Here is a 22,479-nt window from a genome sequence, read left to right as displayed (position 1 = left end):
CAGTTCACCCCAAAATAATCAAAAGCACATTTTTCAGATGATGTAGTTCTATTTATCCATCTAGGTTGTGGTGGTGAATGTTGCCTGGTTTTGGGGATTTCGCTTTAGAAATGTCAGTCTTCTCAAAAATATATATAATGGGACTGAATGGCATCCTTTCTATGGTGATTAAAGTGGTAGAAAGGGTTAGGGTTAGGGGATATATATATTTTTGAATATTACTTGAAATACAGAACAAGTTTCATACATCATGCAGGTATGTGATCAGCATTTTCTCAGCCAAAGTAGTTTCACTTACTGTTACCCTGATGTATCTACTGTTGGTGATGTGGTTATCGATAGCGCTGTTAATGGTCATTGCTAATCACTGTGACGTTTTGCAGTGGTATGTAGCGTTATAGCCTACCAATGCAATAGCTAAAGCCAGCTAGACAACGAGGCCATGACAGACTAGACAATAGCAAATTAATATGCACACTCGCACCCAACTGGACAGGGGTGTGAATTACTTAAAGTGACAGTAGATCGCCCTTGGTCTTCTAATCTGTCAAAAATGATGGATGGCCTTCAGATTTTTCCGTCATTGTTCAAAATATTCAGTCAATGACGGGAAAAATTCGGTTAACACAAGTCTCTTCCCCTTGGTCCTAAATATGTCTACATCACGGTGCTCTGCTTGTATTCTCACTGGCAGTTTCCTAGTCACATCTCTCTGCAATCTATGAGGCATTTATTCTGTTGTTCAGCTAGTAGCATTAGTTAATGGCTACCCTGTATGATCCATCACAAGGTCCGGTGATAAAAATCTTTTAAGTGCCCTAATTCTTAGTATTATTCAGTACATGTGGGCTAATGTGACCAGATGGAGAAAATCAAGAAACTACAATGGGAGATGTCAACAGCAACGTCAACAAGTGATGTCAATGGATGACGTCAACAAGAGACGTCAGTGGGTGACGTCAACATGAGACGTCAATGGGTGACGTCAATATGAGACGTCAACGGGAACTGTCAACAGTGAAGTCAACAAGAGACCTAAATGGCAAACCTCAACAGGTGACGTTAATGGAAGCTGTCAATAGGAGACATAACCAGGAGACATAACTGCACACTTTGGTATCCCAGCTAAACCAAAATTTCCTAAGAAAAGCATTGTTTTGCACTGAACTCCACACCTGTCACAAGGGTTAAAACTTCACGCTCTTCAGCATTGCTCATTAACAAACTTTTATGAATATGCAAATCCATCTGTGCTTATGCCTGTTGAGCCAGTCCCTGGAACTCCCTGGAGATTGTGGGCAGGAGGGAGAGGTTGTTTTTGTCTCCTGATCTCATGAAGGTGCTTCAGAGATGACAACTCACCCCCTGCAGACTTAGACCTTAAGTCAAACTTACAAATCAGGCCTTGAATGTGAAATTCTTGTTAGTTATACCAGGTTTTCTGTAGTAATTTATTCAAAAATTGGAATCAGCTGCAAAGATGAATGCACTCGCACGTACGCTACAATATGTAAAGGATGTGGCTTAAGCCGTTCCAGGAGGCCGCTGGAAGGGAGAATCTCTCTGGCGTATGTTCGATACTCTCAGGAGACCAGTGTTTTATTGTTTTCTCGTTAACAGGTACTGCCGCGTCAACGATTCTGGGGACAGCGGATCTCATTAGAGATGGGGGACACAAGGCAGAGACAAATGTGAGTATAATGGATCGGTCCGAGTGGAGGCCCCCCCCGGGACCGGGCGTCACACAGGTATGGAGGGGGACCCTGATTTCATAGAACATAGACCGGCCGGCTCTCTCGCTCTGAGAGGCGGTACAGCTTTCGATCGTTGGCATTCAGCTCTGGCCACTTCAGACCAGCACGGGGGGGAAAGGGGAGAGGGGAGGGCAATGAATAGTTCTGCTAAATATAACTCAGCCTTGAAACTGGGCTGTTGCACAATAGGTGATAAGGTTTCAATCTTGCATGAGAGGGAAAGAACAACCAATGTGAGAGAGATGTAGAAGGAAAATATATCAGGGCAGGCATGTAAGCAAGCTACGTGACACATTTCTCAGCAAGCTGATTGGTCCTTTCCCTCATGTGTGTCTTTGCTACTGACTGTGCAGATCAAATCTGACGGTATCCTGCAGAAGCTTCTGGAACATCTCACAGGTGGAGGAAGGGCTATGAATGCAACTCAGATTATTACAGGATGGGGTCTTGACCTCCCTTCTCTTCAAGATGAACTTGAATGTGTAATTAGAGAACAGTTCATGCAGAGTATTTCTGTGGCAAAACCCAGGTCTGGTGACATGTTTGAGAGAGTAAGCACAGACCTGTAAAATGACCTTAAGATGACCAGTCTGCGACCCTGACTGCTCCAGTACTGGTTTCTTCATGGTAGAAATGCTCACCTTTAAACCCCCCAGCTGCTGGTTAAACAGGAACAAGGACCTTATGGATCACTTAGTCTACCTCCATGGTCTTTAGAGAGCTGAAATTATTTACTGATTTTCCTACTCCGGACAAGTGGATGAATTAACCCGTCCAGCCTGGTAATCGATGCTGCGTAAACCGTGACACTTACAGAGACCGAAAATAACCCCTGCCCCCCACCCCCCATCCCTCCACCACATATTTCTCCGTGACGCTAAACTAATCGATATGTAATTAATCATAGTTCAGCACACGCTCCTGAATCCCGTCAGAAAATTTCCTTGGTCCCGGTGAGGTGAATCGGGAAGAAACAGTCAGGGATGAGGCTTGCGGGGTCGTAAAGAACGATTCCCCCAATCGATCCGGCCCCCTTTCCCCAGCAGAAGGGGTGACCCCCCCCTCCCTTGCCGGCCTCGGCAGCCCCCGTTCCTGCGGCTGCGTCCTTTGGAAGCCGATGGAGTCATTTTAGGATCCGCTTCATCAGGAGATCTATTATTTAAAGCGCAGTTATCAAAGCGGGATGAGAGCAGCGCCCTTTGGCTGTCAGGGAATAATCGGATGGCTGCCACTTAAAGGTTCTTTTCCAGCAGCAGAGCTGAGAGGCGGTTTTCCTGAGAGCCCTTGAGGGGCCTCGTCTTTAAAGTGCAAAAAAAAACGCTCATGGGACGAAGAGCTACCCTGCGGCGGGGCCTCCTGTCCGGTTCTGTCTGCTCACACTGCTTACCTTTAACCCGACTGTCCATGTGGACACTTGGAAAAAAGAAAGAGGATGGAAGAGACCACAACTGGGATGGGGGGGGGGGATACCACGATCGGGTGAGCGGGAGGGGAGAAGAGACCACAACTGGGTGAGTGGGAGGGGAGAAGAGACCACAAGCAACAGAACAGGGGGCAGAGACCATGACCAAGAAAATGGGGGGATGAAGGAGACACCATGATCGGGAGAGTACGGGGGGGGGGGGGGGGGGATCACGACTGGGGGAATGGGAGGGGAGAGACCACGACTGGGAGAGCGGCAGGAAGAGACCATCACTGTGCATGAGATGGTCTGGGGCGGGGGGTATGTGCAGTATTCAGTGAGCAGAATGACCCCCCTCAAGCCTTTTTACTGGGGGGGCAATTGCGTAGGACATCTCTACTTAAGACTCCCGGTGAGAGGGCGTTGACAGCTGCCTACTGTAACCATTCAATGTACTTCAGAAGGACAAAGATGACAAACCTAGGCTTCCATTTTTCATCCGTAACCATCTGCGCAGCTTCACCACTTACAAATGCCGATCCAATCTCACATGTCAGTCTGTATTACCTCCGTGCCGTCAGAGCTATCAGGGACACATACAAATCATTTTTATAAAGTCTCTTAAAATCTGTTACGCTCACCGTCAGCAGTGTGAACCAGAGCAGGTAGGAATCACATTATAATTCTGCAGAGAAACCCGCAGGAACGCCTGGCTTACCGCTGTCTTTATTGATACCACTGTCCAGGTTAACCTACCTTCTTGTTAACTGCATGGGAGAAGCAATCCGGATTTAAGAAGCCACAGGATCCCGAGGACTTCCTCCTTTCTAGTTTAAGATTCGCAGGAGGGGCGGTGGCAGCTTCTCTGGGGGCACCGGGGGGGGCAAAGTCATCTGTAAGGTATTCATGCTTTTTATGTGTATGGATTTGAGGCAGGATCTAAAAACAACCTGCAGCAGATGTCATTAACGGACGTGGCTCTAAGGTACAAGGGCGCCTTCCTACGCTCGCCTATGCAGGTGTTCAGGACTCCCTGTCCCGTCTTTACCACTAGCCAATTAGATGTTAGGACCTTTTCCGGAAGAGTCACCGAGGAGACACTGACGACGGACGTGACCGATGGCAGGTGAGATTACAGACAGCTGGTGCCCCTGTAATGCGATCTCACTTCACACGGGGGAAACTTCAAAGGCCGTCGAATGGCCATTTCAGAAGGACGGCTATAAAATAGCAAAGCCGCTGACAGCTACTCCGTCAAACGTGCCGCGCGGCTAGTGCGAGTACGAAGGTCTCACCGCACCCGGGGTTAAAACAATCAATTACGCTCCTCCATCTGTAATCGATGCCCAGCCAGATACAGCTCAAGGCGCAAAATCTTTTTATTTAGTGTCTTGGATGCCGCCAGAGGAGCTAGACGACGATACGTAGAGATTTGAAGTGATTGTCGTATCTGAAGTGGAGGTAGCAGTGCAGCAAAGTGCGTGGCGGCTTGGCGGCTTTGGCGAAGGGCGTGCTCTCCGCTTTTCTGCTGTTCACACGGGGGTCGCTACAGGATCAACACTCCGCTTGACTCTTCAATCGTCTTTGAAAATGTCACCAAAATACTCGGCTGGATCTAAAAGCCAGATCTCTGCTGTTAGCGCTGAGCTTGGAGCCTTTCCCTGGATCGACGAGCATGAATTGGACGGGATGCTGGACACCTGTGTTCAGGGCAATTCAACCAGAGACTAACAAAGCCCCATTTATCTAGACTGTAAGAGTAACTGGCAGAGGTGGGTAGTTCAGGCCCAGTAAGTAAAAATCTAGACCGAGATTTTGTTTCAACCAACCAGTTGAGTACTCTGTGACTGTGACTCTTTATACTCAAGTGGTTGGTTGAAACAAAATCTTGGTCTGGATTTTTAATTTCTGGACCTAAATTATTCACTTCTGATAATTAGGGTCTAGGAGGGAGCCCAGGCGAAGCCCCCCCAAGCCTGGGGCTGGAGTCGAACCCACAACCCTGGACTCACCAACCACATCCATATATTTCATATTTAATGTTTTCCATGATATTTCTTTCCAAAGCGGACAACCAAATGTTCCTCTTATTACTAAAATATGCTGTTGTCTCCCAAAGAATTAGAAAACGCACCTCCACACAACAAAATTCTCCAGTGAGCATTTGAGGACACTTGTTAGACATACAACTGCCCAGCAAACGAAGAACGGGATCTTTCTAGCGACTGTCTACACACCTACTGCAGAAGCTTTAGCAAGTATAAGACTGTTTCACCATAGAATATGTATAGTAAGATTCACCGATTTGCATCGGTGCACCAGCATAAAAATTCACAATGCAATTACTATGATTAAAAAAGTGTGCACCGGATACAATCTGGGATGAACTCGATGCATTGTTTCTAACATCTTTGCATTGGTAAAATCCAATTAATTAATATATAATTAGTAGCAGAGGCCATATGCCAGGGCTATTCAAATCTGGACCTCGATTCCAAATCCAGGCCGTGTTTTCAGTTCTCCCAGGTAGTTAGTTTAACAATTGCTGATTCTGATTGGCCAGAGGCTTCACACCCGGCTCATGGGTAACGGGAGGCTGGAAAATCAGCAATGTTCCGACCTCGAGGACTTTGATTTGAATAGCCCTGCCAAATGCACAAATGCATTTTTTATACAAAAATGTGACCAATCATTTTTGACCAATAATTTTTTATTTAGAATTATTTGATTCCCCCTCTTTAAACTGTTAGTTTGTATCAGATTGCACAGGATCATATTCTTTGGCATTGCATTGTACTGTGTTGAATCACATTGTGTTGCATCAGATTGTGTCGAATCGCACTGCATTGTATTAGTTGCTGCTTCATATGTATCTTCAATGTATCTGATCATTGGCAATACATCGAGATGGTCACGTCCGCCTCAATGATGGCGATGCACATCCGTACCATAGAACATTCTAGAAGCTCTTTCTGCATCTAATCCCATGAAAGGTGACCGGCTCCTTCACATTACTTTCCAACATATTTTATTGGATGATGTCACAATAACACAGTTGTGTCCCCTCAATTTTACCTGGAGGGAAAATTACTGGTTTATTCCACGGTACAGCGCTGCGTTATCATCCCTGAAATCCGCTCACTATAATTTACTATCATCTAGCTTTACTGCCAAAACGTGTTGTCATTTTCACTATAACGCCGCAGTGCAAACTGCTTAGGGAACGTGGCAGTCACGCACTACTGTGGAGCTGCAACAGACCTCCCAGGGTGCAGTGAGAGCTGAGAACGCTACCTCTCAGAGCAGAGGGGTCAACATGCAAGTAAGGACTGGGATTCGAACCTTCAACCCTGGGGTGCGAGTCTGCAGCACAGACCACGAAGCCAGCGCATTTCTCTTTGTAAGATTATGCTTTCTGCTAAAAGTACCCTCACAACATTTACCATGAGCAACAGAATTGGCGCCTCGCATCTCTGCTGGGTTCCTAAAACACGGCTGAATCCCCGTACTGGGGCTCGTCTCCTCCCCGCCCTGTGCGGCCCCGCCCCTCTCCTCTCCTCCCAGCAGACTGTCTTCTCTTTGCTCCCCGTTTAGCGGATCCTTCCCAGCCCTCCTCCTCTCGCAGTCCTCGCCATATGCCGGGGACTCAGATGGGCAGCTCGTAATTACAGATGTCCTGGGAGGAGGCAGTGCCCCTGGGGAGTTAGTCCGCATGGGGACGTCACGCCGGGGCTCTGCGCGGCCAGGCCTCCTCCTCCCCCCCCCCACTGGCAGCCACCAGCTGTGAAGTTCACAGAACCGACAAAAACTCTCCAACAAAAAGGACTTCAAAATCCTGTCCAGCTTAGCCTTCACTCGTGTGTCCATAGGAATAATACAGAGATTTCAGAGTAATTTTATTATCATCGAATGCATGTGAATACTTTACAATCATAAGTTGAATTGGTGACATCCCATCCAGGGTGTACTCCGGCCCTGTGCATTCTGGGATAGGGTGACACCCTGCCCATCATAAGCAGTTAGAAAAAGAATCAATGGATAACTAAATTGTTTTAATAGAGCAGAAAAGGGCCCTTTTCAAATTCTTGTGGGCAATCTGGTCATTAACCGTTATGGTACTAGGTTCCCCAAGGTATTTTATGGTAATAAAACACACTGAGCCATCGATCTAGAGACAGAACTTCTGTGATTCAGCATTTAATGATGTTCTCAGCATTGATATCATACCCACTCAGACAGAGTGTCAGCATGTGAATTTGTCAGCAGTGTCTCAGAAATGCACCAACGGCTTGAGGCACATACTACACACACCCTCCCCCCCCAGTGGTTGTGAAGATTTCTGGCACTTTTTCATTTGTTTACCCATTTTAAACTAAAATCCTCACCCAGACAGACTAAAAACAGACCCTCTCTGGAACTTAAATCACCATCCTTTGGGTTATGAGTCCATGACTTTAACCATTACACCCCCTGCTGGTGGCCTCAGGCACCCTGTAGCTTCTACTCCCTGACATCATCCGCATTTCTGCTTGTTAACCCATAAACCCATAACTTATGAAAGAAGTGTTTGATCTGCATCCAAGGCCACGCTGATCTCTGAAACAAGTTTACGCTGCAGGCATTCGGCAAAGAAAAAGCACCACCAGAAAAAATGGGCCTGATTTCCGCAGGGAGCAGCTTCTGGGGCCCTGTGGAGACCTGAATAACTCACTAAGTCCTCTCTGACTCCCCTCAGAGAGCCCAAGCTGCTGCCGGCTGTGCAGTCAGGGCCGTGACCGTCCCCTCTAAAGAAGGCGTGGTCTTTGATCCTTTCCTGTACGGGACGCCCCGTGGGACTCTGGACTGGCTTCACCCTCCCTACTCCTGACTCTCTAATCTCTTCATCCCCCTGTCCTGTCCCCCCCCCCCCCCCCATCAGACAAAGAACTACCCCCCCTTCTCTTAACACGTCCCTGTACACCAGCACCCATACTGAACCTGTGACGTTCAGACCCCAGGAAGCTGCAAGATGCTGGCGCTCAGGGAAAGACAAGCCGAACGCTAGCGGGCACAGAGGAGAAAGAGTCGTGATCTGATGAGGTGCTAATATCGCACTAACAAGAGCATGTTAACACTCCTGCCTGGGTCACATCACCTGCAGGAGGGGTAGGCGGCTACTGGGACAGTCAGCGAAGTTTGAATGAGATTTTCAAGAAGAATGATGGAGCGGCAGGTGGTCATTGGCAAGCAAGCGAGAAAGGCACCCCCCCCCCACCCCCCCCCGAAGGAGCCCACCAATGTTTCACGGGAGGGTGCTGCTAGGCCAAGGTGGAACTAAGGGCATGCGGGCCCTTGCAGAAGTGCTTCTGACACGAAATCCAAAAGGTCACCTGCTATTTACAGTCAGGATACACAGTGGGAGGTGCAGGAGAAGCTGTTTCCCTCAGACACGTGGCAGTAGGTGGAGGAGAGACTGTTCCTTTGGACGTATGGATGAAGTTGGAGGAGAGGCTGATCTGTAGGATGCACGACTAAAAGTGGAGGACAAGCCCTCCGATGCATGGTGGTAGGTGGGGGAGAGGCTGTTCCCTCCGATGCATGGTGGTAGGTGGGGGAGAGGCTGTTCCCTCCGATGCATGGTGGTAGGTGGGGGAGAGGCTGTTCCCTCAGATGCATGGTGGTAGGTGGGGGAGAGGCTGTTCCCTCAGATGCATGGTGGTAGGTGGGGGAGAGGCTGTTCCCTCAGATGCATGGTGGTAGGTGGGGGAGAGGCTGTTCCCTCAGATGCATGGTGGTAGGTGGGGGAGAGGCTGTTCCCTCAGATGCATGGTGGTAGGTGGGGGAGAGGCTGTTCCTTCAAATGCATGGTGGCAGGTGGGGGAGAGGCTGTTCCCTCAGATGCATGGTGGTAGGTGGGGGAGAGGCTGTTCCCGCCGGCGAGCTTTGAGTTCTGCAGGCCATAGGACCTCAGAGGATAAGGCAGAGTTATCTTAGAACCTTGGATGGGAAAGAACTACCATACATCACAGAGTGTAAGGCCAAGCGTGGGGGTCACACGCGGCGCACGCCAGCGCCCTCATGTGGATTAATCAGGCTCACGCTGGGTTAATCAGCCGCATGACCGTGGCCAAGCTTAATCCACTGTGGGGGGGCAGAGGGGGCACGCTGGAGTTTCTGCATTCGTCCAGCGACACCTGGGCTGTGCTGGGTCAACGCCGCTGGGGGAGGGATTGATTAACACGTCTCTGAAAAGCCCACGAAATACAGCGTTTACACTTCCCACCAGATTTATTTTAACCTTCTGTTAATGAAGAAAAACATACAAAGCACATAAAGTCCGAACGATTTTCAGAACCTATAAGTCAAGCCACATAGCCCTGTCATTACTTTGCAGGCATTAAGCAATAACTCTTCCTCTGCTGTTACAGGAAAAAGGGCGGCTGATCACATTAAGGTTACAGACCGCAGACCACAGACAACGGTGAAGTTCACTAAAGTCCACTGGGTGGAGCTGACTTTTTTTGCATTTTGCATGTGCCAAATAAGACTTTAATCAGCCAAACAAGGGGAGAAACACCAGTGTGTGTTATTAAAGGCCATAGCTGGGTGCACGAGGCAAATGATGTTCACAACCATTCCGTTACTCTGGCTCCCATACTGACGGAACTGTGGCAGCCAGCAACTGACACTGCGATGAGAAATGACATGCAGGGGTTTACAGGTCTGTGGGCCGATCCGTGAATCTGGCAGGCTTTAGGACAGCGGGGGTGGAAAGGAGTCGCCGAACTGAGTCTGGCATCACCGGCCACACCCCAGCTACGGAGAAATTCACCATATATTCGCGGCGAGACAGTGTGGCTGGAGAGGAAGATGCACGGCCCTCTCCGCCGAGAGTAATATTCAGCTCCGGGACGATCATCTATCCACCAATTTTCTGCACTAATAAATCAGTGTGATTCACTGGAGACGTGAGAAAATGCGAAAGCGCTGTCAGGAGAGGCACCAGCTGGCCCGGCTGACGCTGAATTAACGTCTGCGAACGTCCCCCCTGCGATTCAGTGACTGACCACAGTAAATATGGCAGCCATATTTTATGATAAACGTAGGTATCCATTCAATAAAAAGCCAAATGTTACACCGGCCTGTTAATTCCCATTAGTAGTGCTACAGTGACTCGAGGTAATATTCCGAAATCTCACATCTACAGCCTGCCACCGAATCGTTGTGGGGTGTGAATTTGAATGTCGGTCCTCTGAGAACTAGACAGATTTCTCCCCCACGTGGCTGAAGCTGCCTGCAACAGCACACCGAGGTGAGACACAAATAAAGCACCCTGTCGTCCATCAGCTCTGACCCCCAGATTTTAGTCCATGTTCCCATCTCTCTCATGGTTGCCAACTTTGGTTAGCTGGCGTTCGTGAGATTTTCAATTCAAGACAAGTCTGCATGCACATTTACATGTATGTAATAGTTTAATTTCCCTGTAAAAAGTCTGTGGGGTTTACTGTATAAACTACCCCAACACTTTTGATGCAGCTAACTTCAGGGGCCTGTTTCACAAAGCAGGATTTCTTGCTTAGCCAGATAACTTGCCAGATTTAAGGTAGTCTGGGCTAAATGTAAATTGATGAAAATAAGGTCTATTTAGCCCAGACTACCTTAAATCTGGCAAGTTATCTGGCTAAGCAAGAAATCCTGCTTTGTGAAACAGACCCCAGGTCTATAATGGAATAATATAGATTTGGCGTAAGATTTCTTGCCTGAGCATGAGAGTATGAAGGCGTGAGTGTCGCGCCAGATTCGTGAGAGTTGGTCTCTTTATCTCAGTGTGACGTTGACCCATGATGAGGGTCAACTGTCCTTGACTGAGTGAAGCTTCATGTTGAGTATATTTCCCCCTCTCTGGGTATTCCACACCCTCCCAGATATCATTCGAGCTTAAAAATCTGCCACAGCCCCCACTGCACCCCGAAATAGTAACAGTCCCCTCCTCCAGCACTACCGGCCCCGGGGCCCCACCCTCACGCAGGGGCTCCTTGCCACAGAGGCCCTGCACACTCATACTGGTTCCTTCCCTGGTCCCACTAGGATTGAGGCCGGCCAGACAGTGCGAAAGAATTGGTCTCTCTGGGTGTGCTAATCTGCTCTTCCCAGAATGCCCTGGGAGGCTCCGCTCCAGAACAGGTCCAACAAATTACCTGGTCACCAGCCGGAAGACTTGTTTTGTGGCTAGCCTAGTTTGAAAGGCTAAGGGAATAGGCTAACCTACGTTGTCGCATGGCTAACCTAGTTTGAAAAGCTAACCTAAGGCTGTAAACCGACTATGAAATAAAAGCAAATATCCAGACACCAACTGGCGTCCCTGCCTATATCATAAAGGTGAATTTATGGCACAGGGGGATGTGGGGAGGGCATCAGTATGTCAAAACTGCACCCATCAGGTCAGCCCTGGTCTTTGTGTCCTGCATAACACACAGAATTGTGCTCCTCTTTGCTTTTTACGCTGTTTTAGTTCACCTACTACAAAAAGCCGAAGTTTCCATCTATTTTGCTGTCCAAAGCGCTGTTCATTCAGCAGCTTTTCCTCCCTTTCCTTTCATCCAATGAAAAGCCACCCCGGCTGGCCATGCTGCCCCCCGCCGCCTCCGTGTCGCGTGTCTTGCTTATCGAGCCAGGAGCACGCTCCGCTCCAGCCGCGCCACGCCGCGCTCCCCAAACCGAAGTCCCCGTTTATCTATCCTGATGACAATCGCACAATACGCTTGTTTTCTGTGTAGAATTGTATGATATTTCTCCAGCAATGGATTTCCTTCCTTTTTGAATATTTCCTTTGAGAAAAATGTGATGGTATCTGTTCACCGCATTAAGCTGCAGTACTACAGGAATTAGCCATGGTCTCTATGGTCTTCCAAACCAAAAAAAAAAAGTGGAAAAAGGTCTTTTCGAAATTTGGCTGGGAACAGACAATGAGGAACTGCAAAATGACAGTAATTTCTAAGGGTTTCATAAATGTCTGTTTGGCAGGTGAGATACTTTGGCATTGTACCATATAATGATAAGGGCCACATGGCGCATGCTTACTGTACTCCATTTCCCAGCATGCTTTGCTGTTTTTTTTTACGGCAAACACCATGCCATTTGACAAGACCATGTGACTATCCAAGCGGTTTCATAGGTCTAAGTTAAAACTTTCATAATAATTACCAATTTCTTTGTCAGCTGAAATGGTTAATTTACATGAAATATGTAAGGCGACGGCAATTATCTCAGAGCAGCCGAGTAAAGAGGAACGGGGTATGACACTTTTTACCAGCTTCTAGCGGGCTTCAAGGCGGTCGCCCTGGGCGGGGGTTCTCTAAATAAGGGTTGTGTCCCCCTGAGGGGTTCTGAGACATTGTGGGCAGGGGGCGTTACAAGACGATTTCCATGATATGTTAATAAAGTTTTAAAAACATGAAAAACCATTACATTTTCACAGTAACCGCAAATAGTAAATTCTGATAATTCTACCAAGACAAAGCTATGTAGGGGACCCCCTCCCAACCCCAGTAGGCTTTGGGGGTTGTGGGCTGAAATGTTTGGGAACCCATGACCCCATGAACCCATGTTCTATCAGCCCTGGAAACCCTGTGATCCAGTGTGTTACCCATAATGCACCACAGCAAGCGGGGGGGGGGGCCTTCCTGATAAGACTGAAAATATTTGTTACAACATAGGTGCACTGACAATGATCCACGCCGCCCCCCAAAATCAACCCCAGAGGACCCCGGCTGCCCCCCCCCCCCGAAGGTGTCAGCTATGGAGGGCCGGGGAGGGGCAGGCTGCACCAGCGTGCCCCACTTATGGCAGCCTCCCGACACACAGGAGAGACAGCACACTTTCCGGATAAAATTAGAAGCAAGGTGCCGTCCTGGGCCAGCCAGAGGGGCGGAGGAGGGGGCTCGTCTCGCCTCGCTGCCGGGTCGATCTGCAATCCCGGCTGCTTCAAAGGCGGCCCTTAATCGCACTATTGATCTGGCCCCCGCTATTTTGCGGCACAAACATCTCTGATTTGCTTTAATCGCCATGAAAATAGCGGGTTCCCTGTCAAAAGTCGAACCTTTAAATGCACTTTTAATGTGCCTTCCAATGTGGCAAATTTAATAAAAGAGCCTGATTATATTCAAATGCTGAAAAAAACACCCCAACTTTGCCTTTGAGCAATTTCACTCACTCCCATCAAAAAAAAAAAGACGTCCTTCTCTTTTTGCTTTCTAAACAAATCTTTCAATGACCATTGATTCATATTTTCCACAAGACAAAGGCAGGATTTCTCCAGAGAAAGGCATTCCGGATGTATGTACGGGGGGGGGGGGGAGGGGCAGAGGGAATGGCGGAAGGCGAAGAGGGAGATGCAGATTGCCACTTGAGGGACAGACGCTCTCTCAACTGTTTGTCTCTCAAAGTCGGGAGGGGGCATCCTGATTGGATACTGACACAGACGAACAGGGCGGCGCTGGGGAGGGAGGGGAGGTTTCAGATTAAAGGTGCGTGACAGTCACATGGGGCGGGGGCAAGATCAGGAGACAGGCCCCTTTCATTCACCTGTAGCCCCATTCTGACAGTCTCTCAGCCATTGTCCATATCCCAGAGCCCTTTTTTCCCCATTTTTTAAAAGACTGTCAGGATGAGATGCATTTTGGGAAATCATTCCATAAACAAAAGACCATGACAATCACACGGCTCACAGCAAGAAACGCGTGACCGAGCTGGGCTGAGGGGACCCAGCCAAGTGGCCTGACTGATGTACCCTTGTACCCTGATCAACCGGAAGCTCCTCTGTTAGGAACCAGCACTTTGAACTAGTCAGGATGCAAAAAGCAGCATATTTCGCTTTTGGGTGAGTGTGAACAACAATGATAAAAACAGACAAAATGGGCCAAGGGTGATAAGATGGGTTTCTGGCTGCATACCACCATCCCCAAGGACTCATTTGGCAAGCAAACACTCACACACATACACACAAGCATGCACATTCACACACACATACACACAAGCATGCACATTCACACACACGTACACACAAGCATGCACATTCACACACACATGCACACAAGCATGCACATTCACACACACATACACACAAGCATGCACATTCACACACACATACACACAAGCATGCACATTCACACACACATGCACACAAGCATGCACATTCACACACACATGCACACAAGCATGCACATTCACACACACATACACACAAGCATGCACATTCACACACACATACTGTACACACAAGCATGCACATTCACATACACACAAGCATGCACATTCACACACACACACATATAAACACATGCACACACAGACACATGCACACACACACACACAAGCATGCACATATACACACATGGACACACACACACACACTTACACATGCATACGCACACACACTCACAAACACACACAAACACACAGATTTGTAATTATATCTTTGTGGGGACTCTCAATACATTTCTATGTGTAAAACTTTAATCCCAACATGATGACCTTCACCCCTACCCAGTCCAAACCTTAACCATAAGTAACCAAACTAAATATGAGACTTGACATTTTTAGTTTTTTGATTGAGTCACAGATCTTTGTGGGACCTGGAACATTTGGTCCCCACAATGTAATATAAACATCATCCACACATGCACGCACGCATGCACACACACACACACCAGTAAATCCATGACATCCTACTACACACAACGCCCCATCCCCCCAACAGCTCTGCCTGCTTCAGCCCCCCCCATCCAACTCTCCACAGCTAAAACATGGCACAGAATCACATAAGAAAAAACAACCAGGTCACCCCCCCCCCCCACCCCAGCAGTGATGTATGGTCACATGAGCGTAAGGAGAGTAACTCCCAAGCTAACAGGAGCTTGAGAAATCCCTTGCCTTTGTTCCCTCTATTTCAAAAACAAAACAATTTCCCTAATTAGAGGGGTATTCGTTAGCTGGTCAACAGCCAAGGACAGGCTGCTTTCAAAATTTCATCCCTTTAAAACGAGAAGAGACTCGACATTAACGATGCTTAATTAGCGTTAGCTCCTAAGCTTCAGTTTACTCCCGACGAGCAGAAGTGGAGTATTTTTAGCAGCTGCTAGCTCCTTGAAGCACAGCTCTCCAAAGAGTGTTGCCATTTCCTAAGTGTTGATTCATCTTGGTGATTAAACAGGTCTGCACACCCCTGTTCTTAGTGCTTTATCAAAGGATTGACTCTTGCAGTGCATTGTGGGTAAAGTGCTGGCACCCACTTCCCATTCTGTGGCACTGTGGCTCCTGAGGTTTTAGGTGAAAGACCCCCTCATAAGCAATGTGTTCTATCAGTTTCAGGTGGACTTCCTCCTACAAACACCAAGCTGTACAGGGTCCATGTTGGGTGTCTTAACCATGTAACCATGGTTAATTAAAGAGTCTTTCCATCTTTATATTACCAGGCTTTAAGGAGCAGACAAAAGATCCTCATATGATTCTACCAACTGATACCCAATGGGTCATCTTCAATTTGCAAGAAAACAAGATTGGACTGTATGAAAAAACTGCATTTTTTTCCTTACACCATAAAGATCAATCATAAAATCACATGGCGGGGACTGCATTTAGCACAGAGCCGTTTTTCTTTTATTAATATATTTTAAATAAACTGCGAAACCGCTGCTTTTACCATAAATAAAAACAAAGCTCTGTCCCTACATAGTATAAAGTCAGTCCTGTTACAACAAGAATCCGTTCTAACGTAATTGATTAGTAACCAAGTCTAAAACAATGCCAAATTGCATTTGTATTTGCGAAATTTTCAGTCGGAGAGAAAAGCACAACACGAACCACAATGCGATACGGTCTTAGCGAGAAACACTAATTGCCAGCAAAAATGGCAATCCAAGTGAACGATGGTGTTGTCTGATTCATAAACAAATCGTTCTGTTGAACCAGTTCTTTTCAGTTAATCGATCGGTCGAACCGGTTTTCAAATCTAAAAGAATTTGTACATCCACACATCGCACAGGTGAAAGTCTTAGATTCTTCTAATCTACGAATATTTAACAAATTGCCATATAAATACACAGCAACCTTTTTAAATTTCCTTAGATTTGCGTTTTGTAGTCTGTCCGTAGCCGCGTTGCCTTCAGTGCCCCTCGCACGGCTGCGGCTCACTATGAGTTAGTGAGTTTAGCACGTTCTGCTGAAGCGGTTACTAGGCAATTCTCCTGAGACTCATAATGATATAATTTATTAATGCAATATTATTATTTCTTATTTATAATGTATATACTGTAATTACATTTTTGAACAATGGCATCACTATTTTTATTATTTAATTCATTTTGTTTGGCGTAAGTTACTAAATTTTGGAGTCACATTCATCTAACCCTATTTTCCCCCGTTGGATATGTGTATTTTAGTACGCAATTTTAGCGAATGCGAGGTTTTTCAGGAACGCATTAGTCGGGTTATGTATTTTTAGTGAACTGGCTCAGAAAGATGCCGTGTCTGTAACATCTCAAACACCTGTCACTGTGTGGCTCAGTAACACACCACGGGAAACCAAAGGGGAACCACAAGTGTATGAGCACAAGTCTCCACTCTGCAGGTAAACACACATGAATAATGAACGTTGCTGAATAATTCATTAAACATTTCAATTATCTTCCTTGTGAGCGTATAAATATTCTGCTGGGGAAATGCATGCCTTCTCCTGAGAGAGGAACCAACCTTCCACTCTTCTCAAAACAGCACCCATCAAATATTCATCCAAGTGGTCTGGAAGACCTCAGCCCAGCGGTGTCGGTAGTCCGTCATCCGTGCTGCCACAACTCGCAGGCAATGCACAAAGGACCCTCTCAGTGGTCAGAAACCCATGATGTCAGTCTGGAGCTCCTGCAAATGCCCGTAGCATACTTACGCTTTTGGAGTCTCTCACATGCTGAAACAGTCTACAAAATGTGGAAAGGGGACTGAGAGCATGACGGTCACGACTGCTTAAGGTCTCAGGTGCGAATGCCTGTTTCAGGCACGTAAACCATTCCTCTAACAAGCAGAAGGATACCTCAAGCTCATGAGAGGACTGGTGTTTTTAAGAAATGTTATTCCATGGGTAGTTTTGAAGATATGGCAAAATGAACCAGTGTACATGGACAGGAAAATAGGAAGAGAAAATCTGTTTCTCAGATAATGTGGAAAGGTTGGACATTAGATGGACCAGAACTCAGCTGAGGATGATGTTCTTACTTCCATCTCTGGTCTTTTAAAATGCACCATAACTGTAACTGTCTTCAGGAACATCTATGACATGACATCTACTGAAACGTTCTGAGATCGCTGAAGGAGAAGGGAGATCCCTAAACATTGTGCAGTCTTCCCAAAATGCCATGTAGGAACGTGAATGTTGGGGTCCTTTATGGTTCTGGAAGGGGGGGGGGGATTTCCTTTCGGTCAGCTGCTGGCCAATGAGGATGGCTTGGATGCTGAGTGCTCTTCTGATTGAGGCTCTGGGGGATCTCGCTGTCTTGAATGTTCTTTGGTGGGCTGCACACAAGAATACGAGCCGAAATAACCTGCTATTTTTTCCGATCCACGGTAGGTATGGATGTATGTGTCCACTAGCTTTGTGAATAGAATATCCCTTAAAGCTAGATCAATCCAGCTTCTCAGGCTGAGGAAAAATGCGAATGGAGATGAGCCGTTTTGTTTAGCTCATCTCCCAGGCCTGGAGACAGCCCCCCCTCAGTCAATGAGGAGCCTTCAAATCGAATTTAAAGGTTATTGTCATGAACCAAAAAAAAAAAAACAGAAATTCCCCCTGGCTGTTTCGAAAGCAGCAGCACAAAGGAACAGCAAGCCGGATGTCGGACGATACGGGGACCCGACGGCAGGCTGCTGTGCCGTGGTTGGCATGTGTGGCCTGAGTATGAGGAGCAGAGGCCAGTCACAGCCTCCCCCGGTCTGCTCTCGAGAGTCGGGGGGAATCTGTACAGCGGCCATGGATGGAGAGCTTACAGGGAGAGTGATCTCTGAGCCACGCTGGCACACCGAGGGGGGGCGTTCCAGAGCAACAACAGAGCCACCGCAGATATCAGACCCAAAAAGGGGTCCGACAGGCTCAAGGTGCAAATAACATGTTTGCCCCTGGGGGCAGAAATTGCACAATCGAGCGAAACAATAAGCAGAGACATCACCCCCAGTGAGGGGCTGTCACAGGCCAACCCCGCCCCCCCCCCCCCCCGACATCGCCTTTGTGCTCAGCACAAAAGGAGACGTTGTCAAACGTTTGCAGAGAGAGACGTGGTGCCCAGCGGAACGGGGGTGCGGGAGACAAACAGGCAGTGTGGGAGGACGGCCGGGGGGGGGGGGCTGACATGCGGAAAACGCCCCCCTGATCTTAAAACAGAAAGAGAGACTTCAAGGGCGCACTGCGGCCTTCAGACAGATGCCCGGAAGACTCCGGAAGGTACCTGCAGGTGACACTGGCAGATGAGGCGGATCCGCTCGCTCTCTGCTTCCGATGGTTCTATTCACGCGCCGGAACGTCAGACCATGAAGGATGTGGCTGGCGTCATAAATCTGCTCTGACATCCTGGCCGAGTGTGTCGTCCATTTACAGGCTTCTTCAATAAGTTACCAGAGACTGCAAAGGAGTCAGAGACTGCAAAGGAGTCTGTATTACACACTTGTTCAGCATATACACTCAGGGGCACCGTAATGGACGGGGAGAGTTAGGATGATTCCAAGCACCCATAACTGACAGGGGCCCTAAATATTTTTAAACATAATTGGATTGGTCTGGGTTGGGGGCCCAAAATGAGATGCTTTCATGGGGCCTAAAATCTCTAGGAGTGTCCTTGTATATACCGAGGAAAAATGAGAGACATGGAATAAAATAGCAGCAATATTAGACACCAGGCAAAAGCAGCACATGTTCAAAAGCGAATTTATAGGACCTGTCATCAAAAACAGCCTTTTATCCATGAAGAGGACGATTTGACAGGAGGTAAAACACTTAACATTTAACACGTACTCGGGAAAGGAGACGGCAGCCAAACCACGACTCATTCTGAATCCTCCCCTTAATGTCAGCTAGGACCTGCACCCGTTGCCATTGACGACAGAAGCGATTACAGACGGGGTACGGACGTCTTTCTTATTCCGTGACGTGCACCCGCAGCCGATCAGCGACGGAGGAGAACTCTTCACGTCGCTCAAAGACAGCTGGTGCACTTCACCTGACGCGCTGCTCGCCTACGAAAGACAAGGAAGCAGGTCTGAAGGTGCAGCCCGTCGCATTGAAGAGCCCTCGTTTAATAATTAACCCTATTAACGCTGAATTCCACTCGCGTGCTCGAAAAGGGAGGCCATTGTGGAGCCAGATGTTTCACACCTGTCCTCTCACAGAAAGGGATGCTGGATGGCTTTCAAAGGAGAAGCTTTTGGAGGCTTAATAACGGCGAGCCGCTCGTGAAGACCGGGCTGAGTGCCGATTAATCTCCCCGTGACGTCTGCCTTTGTTAAAACTCCGGCAGTTCGGTGAAGGATCACTCCTGTCGCGTGTTCCTGGGGGAAAGCGGCAGCCATCGCACGCGCACACGCACGAGGGGCATCACGGTGCACACGCGTGTCGCCTGATAAGAGAGGTCACTCGGCGAAGGGCATCACGGACAGGGTTACAGCTAACAGAGACAGTGCCAAGCCGGGACCGGTTCTGATACTGTGGGATACGACTCCATGGGAGCTCATGGATATTAGTGTAGTTCAAGCTAAAACCTTGGGCTCCTTTAGATCAGAGCTAGATAAGATTTGAACAGCTTGAGGCTATTAGTTAAATTCTCCTCAAGCGAACTTGATGGGCGGAATGGCCACCTCTGGTTTATAAAATTCTTATGTTCATATGTTCTTAAATCTCCATCAGGTTTTAACCATTAACTCTGATTGGTCATTTCATGGGTCACGTGACTCAAAGCATAACACTGTAGCCACACACTGCCAAGACTGTAAGTTCAAATCCTGGTTCCGTGTGTGTGTGAGTGTGTGTGTGTGTGTGTGTGGTTTGTATGTTTTTCATATTTTTATCGTGCTTTCTCTGGGGGAGGCTTTTGTTTTTCTCCCACAATTAAAAGGCACGCAGGTCGTGTCCCTAAATTGCCCCAGTGTGTGTGTGTTTGTGAGGAAGGGGTTGGCCATGTACCCAGTGCATGCTGGGATTGCCTCCAGCGTCCCCGCACCCCAGTGCTGGATGAGCACTTATAGAAAATAGATGGATGTTTATTGAGTCCTGCCCAGCATAGCATCTTGGGATGCTACACAAACATTAGCAGCACTGTTCATTAGAACTGCTACATTATTACCACCGTTATGCCTTTTGTGTAATTTAAAACTGACAACCCATAACAAACATAGTCTTTCATAACAGCGTGTCTAAGTACCTCGTGGGTAGGAATGTGTTTAAAATGTAAGCCTGGACCTCATGAGCAAAACACAGCAACTGTTGGTGATTCTAGTGTTAGCATGTTAGTGATTCTTCAGTGTGGGCCCACAGGGAGCCATATTTGCAATGCTAATTAACGCAAATTACGCAACTCCCCGGTTTAAGGCTGGAGAATACATTCTGACAATAATGCTGAATTAATATCAGGCTCATAAACCACCCTATGACCCTGACCAGTATAAAGGGCTGCAAGATGGATGGTCACAAACCACTAGAAGACAAAAAAAAAAATCAGCGAAACCCCTCCATACAGATATACTAAGACCCGACTTCTTAACTATTGATTATACTCGAATTTTAACTCCCCTCGTAACATAACAGGTCTGCTTGCAGACCACCTGACCCAACCCCCAACGGCGTCACGCTTTCCACACGTACAGCCCCCGGCCCGTGGGGGCCGAGCGGGCATCGTCATGGTGACGCGGCCCTCGAATCGCCACGGCGATAGAAGCAGCAGATTCGTTTAATTGCCAGCCTGAAGGTCTACAATGGGCGCGTCAGCGAAGTTAATGATAATACTTATCATAACAATGTGCGGGCGGCAATGCGGCGGGATGTCAACTCATTTCCCTATTAATTCCAGGGCAGGAGTCAGGGCAACAATGTAAATCAGATAAATTAATGCAAATATATAAATAACAGGGATCGCAGGCTCTGTCCTGTGAGTCTTGCCAGAGAATAATAAATGTTCATTTTTTTTCATCTCAGGCTTAGAATAATGTTGGAAGAAAGCATTTACTGGAAAAGCTGGTGCCGAAACGGGATCTTTAAACAGTATTGGTGACTCCCTAGAAGCCTGAGAAACACTTGGGTTGGCCTGACGCTGCTCTCCAGATGAGCAGAGGCTGCTGCCCAGACCCTCCCACTGTGACTCGCACTGGAGGGGTGTCCGCTTTCGGCCCGGCAAACACGCTTCCCCACCTCTTCCGCCGAATCCTGCCGTTATCAACATCTGGAGAAGCCTTCGGGCTCTCAGCTTCTTCGCTCTGAGACTCCTCCATTTGCAGTCCAAGTCTGAGGAGAAGACGATTCTTCAAGTGTGAGAAAGCAATGTATCGATCATTGTTCCCATCTCTGGCACCAGTCGGAATCTCTTACTGGGATGCTGGGGATCTGAAAGAGCTTCTGATATCTCCACGCCGCTCCTGGTCTGCCCATCGCTTGGTGACCCCTCCCCCACACTCGGGATTCTGGGCCCTTCCATAGACCACTTTGGGGCAGATGTCCGCGTGTTAGAGAGCGCAGTGCAAACACTGGCATGGCCAGTTCGCAGATCGCGCGTGCTGTGCCCTGTCATTTAACGTCAGATGCAGCCTAATCTTCCAAAGCAGTGCTATCTACCACAGCTTTAGCTGCACTGCTTTTGGAGATGCATGGTTATTTGGTAAGCATTTTTATTTGTTTCACAACAAACTATTGGCACATTTTTGCACACCAGCCATTTGAACTAGTGTTCCGAGCATTTGCAACAAATGGTACATGTCACACATGTCATACATGTTGTATGTTTTACTTATATTTACGTGGATAGTGGGTATCCCCAACTGCTGGGACTAATGACTCCGAATAACAGCCCAGTGACTGCAGCTCAGCAAAAGTACAAGCACACACAGGCCATGATACACTGACAAAATAAAGCGAAGCTCTTGTTGGTTCAATGTTTTTCTTCTCACTGCAATAGTTGAAAATGTTTAATTTGTTTGGTTAAATGCAACTTTCTTATTTACGTTTATGGATGAATCTGTTTTTTACGGGTTAAACTGAATAAATTATTTACATTGAGGAAACGTCAAATATTTCATGTGATAGATTACTTCAAATACATTAAA

At 47.6% G+C, this 22,479-nt stretch overlaps 1 protein-coding gene across 2 annotated transcripts in view; it reads right to left on the bottom strand.

The window, feature by feature from the left end:
- The window catches only part of LOC111847577 (disabled homolog 1-like), a 149,920-nt gene that overhangs the window by 113,283 nt on the left and 14,158 nt on the right, over positions 1-22,479 (bottom strand). The window contains exon 1 of one of the 2 annotated variants that reach the window (XM_023818900.2): positions 21,572-21,686. The exons of the other annotated variant lie outside the window; for it this stretch is intronic. The gene's annotated coding sequence lies outside the window, so the exon portion shown is untranslated. Of the gene's footprint in view, positions 1-21,571; positions 21,687-22,479 lie in introns of those variants that run through there. 2 annotated transcript variants of the gene reach the window in all.

This window comes from Paramormyrops kingsleyae, chromosome 21, assembly GCF_048594095.1.
Source record: "Paramormyrops kingsleyae isolate MSU_618 chromosome 21, PKINGS_0.4, whole genome shotgun sequence".
NCBI lineage: Eukaryota > Metazoa > Chordata > Actinopteri > Osteoglossiformes > Mormyridae > Paramormyrops > Paramormyrops kingsleyae.
The sequence above is the reverse complement of the archived record's forward strand: the minus strand, read 5'-3'. Positions and strand labels throughout refer to the sequence as shown.